The sequence below is a fragment of the Micrasema longulum genome, unplaced genomic scaffold, assembly GCF_059751315.1.
Source record: "Micrasema longulum isolate JH-2025_06_02 unplaced genomic scaffold, ASM5975131v1 h1tg001225l, whole genome shotgun sequence".
NCBI classification, from domain to species: Eukaryota; Metazoa; Arthropoda; class Insecta; order Trichoptera; family Brachycentridae; genus Micrasema; species Micrasema longulum.
The window spans coordinates 70,884-79,534 of record NW_028278412.1 but is presented as its reverse complement, the minus strand read 5'-3'; positions in this window follow the sequence as shown (position 1 = coordinate 79,534).

Here is an 8,651-nt window from a genome sequence, read left to right as displayed (position 1 = left end):
TTTGTGTGTGTAAATATTTTGATACCTTATTACTGAGATCATCCTATCTTAATAAAACGTTGAGAAAAAATAATTCTATGACTTACAAATTCCATGACACGTTTTTTTTTTTCATAAGTATCTTTTTGTATTCCCGCAGGTAAAAAAAAACAGAAAATAAATTTTATCATATTTATTGAATCATTAAAATACAAGATCCTTTATTGTATTATTATATAATATGTACATAAATTTAGTCAGACACATAACATCTTGAAAGCGGACACTCGAAGGTTGTCACTAATATAATAAGATACAAATATGTTTATAATTTACAAATAATATTGAACAATTACATTTGTTCAATATGCTCATACAACATACATAACAAATCTAAACATTTTTGTTGACTATGAACATATTATAACATAATATTTATGTGTCTATGTCAAAATCATTAAATGCTTGGGAAAATTAAACATTTTAATAAAAATAAAAAAGAACTCAGAAAATGTTTTACGTATTCAATTTATGTACTCGATTGCATTGACAAAATAATTTATGTAAAGTAAAACCTCTATTTAACGTAAAAACTTTATGTACAATTTATATATAAAATTTTTTTTTTTTTGTAAAAACAAGAATAAAAGGTCAATACAAAAAAATATATGACTCAATCATGAAAAATATATGATTGAGTAGATACCGCCCTCCCATTCGGCATTACCTACTATTGGCAGGTTGAAATTCTAATTATGTTAGAAAACTGCACAGAAACAAAAAAAAGACTTTGCAAAGTAATAATCTTTCATTAACATTTTTTCGGCATTAGTATGCATAAAAACGGTTTTCAATCTTTCAATGATCGTACCGCTTTTGATGTGAAGGTACAGGTGGCGAATCCTCTTAATCGACATTTATACCGTATTACCTTATGGTGCACAGTGCATATTCAATGTTATTTTTTGAGTTGTTATTCTTAACAATCTTATTATTCTTATTTTATATTTTTTCTCCGTTAGTTATTATGGCTTAACACGGGCACAGCCTGATAAGACATCGTTATTTCATGAATATATATAAATTTTAACTTGATTTGAAATAAATAAATAGAGCACCGCATAGATACACAAAACTGAACCGGGTTGTGGTCCCATGGTTAGTGTCACGGATCAAATCTTGTGTCACACAAGTTTTCGATAATTTCTATCCCGCATGTCAGGATATTGTCGTCGAATGTAACAGCAAAATAGTTAAAACTTATCTGAATAATCATAGATGTTCCACACATTGTTACAAGTACTATCAATCATTTAGATGAAATATGCTGCCTAATTTAAACTATTAATGCAGTAAAATGGTGCATAGAGAAATGACAGATATTATCTATTTCTGTTTGTTTTTTTTTTATAAAATTGATTCAGAGTTGGAAGAAATAAATTACACATCCGGGAAAAAAATCATTCGAAGAACGATAGGTAGAGGTTTCACTGTACATAAATACATATAAGGAATAAATTGCATTTATAACTGGAGGAATGTAAATTATGCTGTTTTACTTACGAATTTAGGAAAAAAAATCATCTTTCTTTCTGAGATTTAATACAAATTACGAATCAACAATTTCACCTTATTCGCATTGTTAAGATTAATCATTGGATTTTTGACCAAAACTTACCCAACTTTCAATATTCATTAGATCATTAAAATGTGAGTCAATTTGAAAGAACGGGATTTCAATGTATATTTATTTACATCGAAATTAATACTTTTATTTATCCATTTTTAAAAAAATTTAATATTTTTATTCCTTTGATTTGTAAAACTCATGTTTTGGGGGTTGTTAAGAAGCAATAATAAATAACTGTTAAGTTACAAAAGGAATCAAACTGTGACAGAGTGGAGATTTAAACTAGGAAACTCTGTTCCAAAATCTACAATACAGAGAAACTGTAACTAGAAAAAAAAAAATCTGTAGCTACAATTTAATACTAACTTGTACTCTGATAAATTACATAAATGGAATCTTTCTTATGACAGATTACTTTTGAAAATGAATTAGAAAAGAAGTAATCAATAAACAATTTTTACATGTTTTTTAATTCTTACATAATTTATTATAATGTAAAATAGTAGGCCAAAAGAAAATATAATATGTTTTTTTTTCCATATGTTTAGGTAACATCAATTTGCTTCATATAACTTACCTTTAGGATTTAACTCGGTATAACTAAATATTTAAACCTAATATGAAAAATCTACATTATATACAATAGGTTTGGTGTATCAGCTAAAAAAATCTAACATATATATTATATGTACATACTTTAATCACAATGGCCCCCAGTGGAATATAAAAAATAAGTATAATGCTACCTGGCAAAACTAGAAGTATTTTGGTAGTTTTCTCTCTGGCGCTTACTGGCAATGATAAAATTATATTTAAAACATACAGGCTAATTTAAGCACATTATTTCCTGAATGTGTTTTTTTCTGTGAATAATTTTCTTTACTAGCTAAATAAAATAATGCATGATCTAGGCGTCTAGTGTTGTGTTGAAAAGCAAAAAATGCACAGGGCATTTAAATGTTTAAAAAGCCTATGTTAATGTGTAGTGCCGGTCAGTTAACCGAGTAGACTTAATTTTTTTGTTTGTGTTATTAGGCACACTAAAATATTTTATTTGAAAAAGTTCGGTCACGCACACATAAGCAAAGGTTTATTAAAAATTTGAATGGACTGCATGTAAAATTTGACATTCTATTTAAAGGCCACAACAATTTAATACGTTATACATATTAATGAAATTATTTTACCAATCGAAACAACATTTATATTTAAATATTTGATAACTTGTCACTTGTTTTTATTGTATTTTACAATTGCGCAACTCTTTTTTACAGATACTTCTATTGATAGAGTAGAACACGTTTTGAAAGAAGCTTGAACGCAGAACTAATATCAAAATAAGAAATATTGCTATTTCAAAAAAAAAAAAAATTTCAATCAATTAACGGCTCGAATGCCAAACTAGCGGGACGCACAATGTTCCCTAACTCCCAAGCATTTTGCATGCACATGCTGATTTTTCAGCCTTTTTTTGTAAAAATGGAACATCGCCAATGGGTTCCAATTGAACGTAGTTATGAAGAAAGCAGCCAGCCATAAAAAAGTGAAACTGAGATAATAGCACCTTTGTGAAAAGAGTGAATAAACAAATCTCCACAACAGTTGGAATGTTTTTAACTTTAACAAATGATAAACAAGGAATATATTAGTTTTTTTTTTACATTACAAACAAGAATTTCATTATGTATTTGACCAGTTTGAATGATTTTAAAATTCGTTAGATTTTCTAGTGCTGTGGGTGTTTTCTGCAAATTGAGAAATACCGTTTTTGTGATTGATACCATTTTCAGAAGGTGATTAAAACCACTTTTTGTATGAAAGCGGTCTGGCTGTTTTTAGCAGAACATAGAATTGACCTTACTGTATCCGATAACATCAATATCTCATTTTTTTCAATTGTGGGCTGGCGTCTTATAAATGCACATTTATGTGCTTTTAACTCTGCAATAACGTCTATATAATATATCACTCCCAAGACAATCTTAGAGTGATTACTAAAATTTTGTAGAAAAAACAAGAAAGAAAATGAAGGAAAACAAATAAAATAAAAACTATATTTTTTTTCAATAAAAACTAATGTAGGATATGCAGGAAATCAAAAAAGTAGTAAAACATTACGGCATTAATTATTATATTAACCAATCTACCCACTCGCTGTGCTAATTTGTTTGTAAAAATCATCATTTTGTTCCATTATTTCAAGTTTTATATTTTTGAAATCTTTACAAAAAAGGCCATGTTGTATTTATTCGGTGAACTGTCACTTTATTTGAATAAAACTATCGAAATACTGGAAAAAAACTTAACCTTACAATCACGATCCGTTGAATACAGTTTGTGGCACTGTTATGCACCAACAGCGTTGTTTGATGACTGATATTAATTCGTTTATACTAAAAAATCCATTTTAGACCCTAAAGTCCACAATAATAAGGAAAATAAGGTGAATTCCGCTTGAAGATTTTGAGCACAGATCTCAGCTTCGGCACTCAATGGGTACCGAAATTGAGAGCACTACGCTATCTACGCTCTGGCATTCGAGTGGTTATTTAGATTTACTCAGTTGTTATTTTGGAGGTATAAGTAGTTTTCATTTGATGAGGAGGTTGGATTATAAAAATAAAACATATCTAAATTAATTGAATGGCGTATATCCTTTTTTTTTTTAATAAACCGTTAGATAAATAAAATATTTTAGATAGTACCATAGTAATATTGTTACCTCAAATTTTTTTGGTGCGTTATTTGTAAATAAATATTTTAGGAAAATATAAAACAAAGTAGAAATCAATGATTCAAGAATATACTTACATTAGTTACGGCACATATTTAGAAGAACACTCACTATTACATTGAGTAAAACACAGATAAAAGAACACCAATAATTTTTTAAACATTTTTTTTTTTAAACATTAAAGTTTAACAAAGTATTGCATGAAATATAAAAGTTTTTTTCCCCAAAAGGCTGGAAATGTTTTTTTTCATGGCATTATTAAACACCCGAAATAATGTACCTGTCATCCCGGCAACTCTTTCTTCAAGATTATATTGAGGTTTTGTGAAGACTTTTTAAACTTTTTCTCTTTTAGAGTAAGTTATAAACAGTTGCTACAACCTTTTAACTTGTAATTTTTTTTTCATTTTGCGCATCATTTTCAAGATAGACTTAAAAATGCAAACAAAATCACAAAAAGCAAAAGTGAACCCTTGGCGTGGAGTGAGAATTCTAGTTCTCGTAAAATATCACCGTGATTCTTCCTAAATGTGTCAGTCTCAACAAAATAAAAAAACAAAATTTAGAGAATTAGTAAAATAATAAAACTTTTAGTAACACTAATAACAAAGTAAAATTTTATTTTTATAATTAATAATGAAAGCTCCAAGTTTCTTGCAACCGAGAGAGAAAAAAAACTGAGAAGGGATATATATTTAGGGAAGTCTAGGCATTTACAGGGTTTATAACCTGCCGTTGGCTATATTAAGTCGCCTCTTTACACACTGTGTAACATTCACCATTCTGCCTATGTTTATACATCGAATTTCCTCAACTCTTCCCTCTGCTGACTTTTGTGAAGTAAAAGAGCTGAAACTTTTATTAATGTGGGTGAACGTTGACATGACAGGTCGTAAGCCCTGTAAATGCCTAGACTTCAATATTCTCTTCTCAAAAATGTTTTCCCTCTCTGTTGCAACAAACTTAGATCTTAATAACTCCCCAGGGAGAAAATTTAGCCTGTCTACAAACATTTGGACATACTCGAAACATTGTTAAATAATGAGCGTTTTTTAAATTTTGCAATTTAAATTCATTTTGAAAACTTGAAGAGCTGCTGACTAAAAAATGGTAAAAAATAAAATGCATAAATTATATCTCATAAAAGTTAAGATGAAAAGCCTAATTCGATTATGTTATTTACTATTGTTATGTTAATGTTATTTATGTTTTTTTAGTTTCTTTTTTCTACCATCATCGTCAAATCTTTTCTGCATCATATACAAGGAATTGCACATCTCTAAATCTATAATTCGGTAAATTATTGTTTACAGATATATATTTACAAATATAACTGACGGATTGTGTTATAAATAGTTACAACGTAAAAAGTTATAAAAATGACTTAAAAACGTGCACTATATACGAATATTATAATATAATATGTACAATACATAATTATTTATAACACTGACTATATTACACTATAAATTATACCATTGATACATTTATTATACTAAACAATACAAATATAGATGCAGTTTTATCATTGTAATTATTCTTACATGGCACTGAACTCGCAGCTACTTTTGACTTCAGGAATATATTAAGCCTGGTTTCCAAACACCTTGTTATTTAAAAAGCAAGAGAACAAAACATTTTCTCTATGGTCTTCGCTAGTTTATAGTTTATGCGCGAAAGGTGGAGTGTGAGACGGCTGTAATATTTATACTCTTGTCATTGCTCGGCTTGATTAGTTTAAATCATACTGAAGGAATTTCTGCAGACGTTGGGTCTGGGTCAGCAAAAATAATCTCATGCGATTGCTTAGAATGTTCATTTTCTTTTTCTATACCAGTTAAATCAGGGGAATTAGAACGCATGTAACTTCTTGAAAATTGACTTTCAAGTTTAAAGAGAAGGAAATTCAACAGTACTTGAGATCATTCGTGGGTAACTTTTTTCTAGCCAATTTTTCTCCGAGATACGTGCCATAATATCAACATACCGAATATCCACACATACAAAATACAAGGTGTCCAGCGGCAGATTTCCGATTTTTATTTGAAATAATGTTCGATTGGGAAGTGCGGGAGAGACACGGGGGAGTGTTTTAGTCTTGCGAGAGTTGGAGCGGTGGACAGGAGAGCAGCGTGCTTACGCTATTGAGGCGTAACTAACCAATTGCTTTTCACCCATTACCGCGCGGCATAAGCGCCGCATTCGTGATTCTTATTCTTAGTGGTGGGGGTCAGTGCTATGCAAACTCCTGACGTCACTGCGACATGTGAAGATCTATTGCGACGGATCCCCGTGAATAGTTCTCGCCTTCCGAGCCCAGGTCTAGCCTGGCTACTGTGTGGAAGGCGAGAGTTTACATTTTGCTCAATCTGCCCCTCCAAGCCCAGATCTGAAAAGAATCGAGCTATTATGTAGGGGGCGAGCTCTTTAACATCCTCAGGTTTAACCAGTGGTCCCCCGAGGATGAGGCACCTTTTATGATGTAAAGCATCACATTCACGTAGAATGTTTCTTCATCTGCATTGCAGAACCTACATATAGAAGTTTCGGAAAGGTTCATTTTAGCAAGGTGTTTTGAACAAATAGATTGAACATCTGCAGTGCCCTGTAAGGGCTCTAGTGATAACCATCACTTGATTTCGCCTGAGCTTTACTAGGTCAAAAGCAAAACTTTGCGAGTACCCATTCGTGATACGCCATCGACTCAATTAATTGAGAACTGGGTAGCACGGTTGAAAGCTTCAGCTTCAGTAATAAACAAACCGGGGCCTGGTTTAAGACCAACGGTATGAACCGAAGAAAATGTGCAATGCGCCAGTGATTCTGTACTTGAAAATCCGCAACTTTTGATCTGCAAAAGCTCTACGGTTTTGGGCATCTCCAGGTCGACTTTGCAAACGATTCTTAAGAAGAAATTAAAGTTCCACCCCTGCAGCATTCAAACCGTGCAGAATTTACAAGATAATGATAGTGAATCAAGAAAATTGTATGCCTAACAGATATTGGAGAGATTTTTGACTGATTATCAAATGGGGAACATCTTTTTTAGCGATGAAGCACATTTTCATCTCGACGGTTGTCAATAAACAAAACTGTCGCTACTGGGGTCCAGACAGTACAAGAAGAATGCATGAGATGCCACTGCACATTTGAAAAGTCACTGTTTGGTGTGTTGTTTCAGTGAGATGCATTATATGGCCTTACTTTTTTGAAAACTAACAAAGCGCAGCCGTAACCGTCAAATCTGAAAAATACTGCAAAATGATTTAAACGTTTTTAGACAACACGTTGAAGATGGTTCTTTCTTCGATCGAAACACACGGTTTCAACAAGATGGTGCTACTGCTCACAGCCCGGCCATCATGGAATGCAGCTAGGGCATTATTCCCAGGAAAAATAATCTCCAGATTTGGCGACATCGCCTGGCCCGCAAGATCTCCCGATCTCAGTCCAAGTGACTTTTTTTGTGGGACTATCTCAAAAGTCTCGTTTACAAAAATCAGCCCACCAGTATCGCAAAGGTAATTTCCAGTACACTGTGTAGGCATGTTTTTGAAAATATGCAGAATAGGTTGGAGAAGTGTGTACAAAACAATGGTCGACATTTAGAAAATGTGATCTTTAAAAAAAAACACTTTTGTCTTCTATTCGTAGTAATAAATAGTTTTGATCTATATATTTCAGTTTTTTTTTTTAAAACTTTCAAAATCGGAAATCTGCCACTGGACCTTTGTATGCATAGGTTCTTGTAGTCAGCAAACACCATATAAAAACAAATAACTAGTTCTTTTGATGATAATCATCATCATCATTATTCCCTTTCCGCACCTAATGATGCATAGGGCACTGCATTGGTACACTAATCTCAGCGTATCTTGATCATTTTTGTTACATGAAGATAAGATGATCAGTCTTACGCTTCAGGTACCAGTCCAGGGACTAAGAAATATTCTAGTGGGAAAAGAGGTCTCGGGTTCGATTCTCGACATGGCTGATATGAAATATTTATTAAAAAGGGACGATAATAATAAAGGATAATTTATTAACATTGATTTTTGCAAAAAATCACCTCAAGCTCGCTGATATTATGTATCTAGGTATTATGAAAAAAAAAATTCAATAAATCACCAACCTGTTGAATGTTTTGAGTTTGTGAAAGAATTTAGGTATGATCAAAATTCCACGTTTCCGGTGGCCGAGTCAAAACTTTTCACAGACCTGATCTAACCTGCGAAGTTCGGGGCCGCATACACTTGCTTTGGATTTTAAAAAATGCAATTATTTTTTTTCTGAGATGATTGAAAAAAG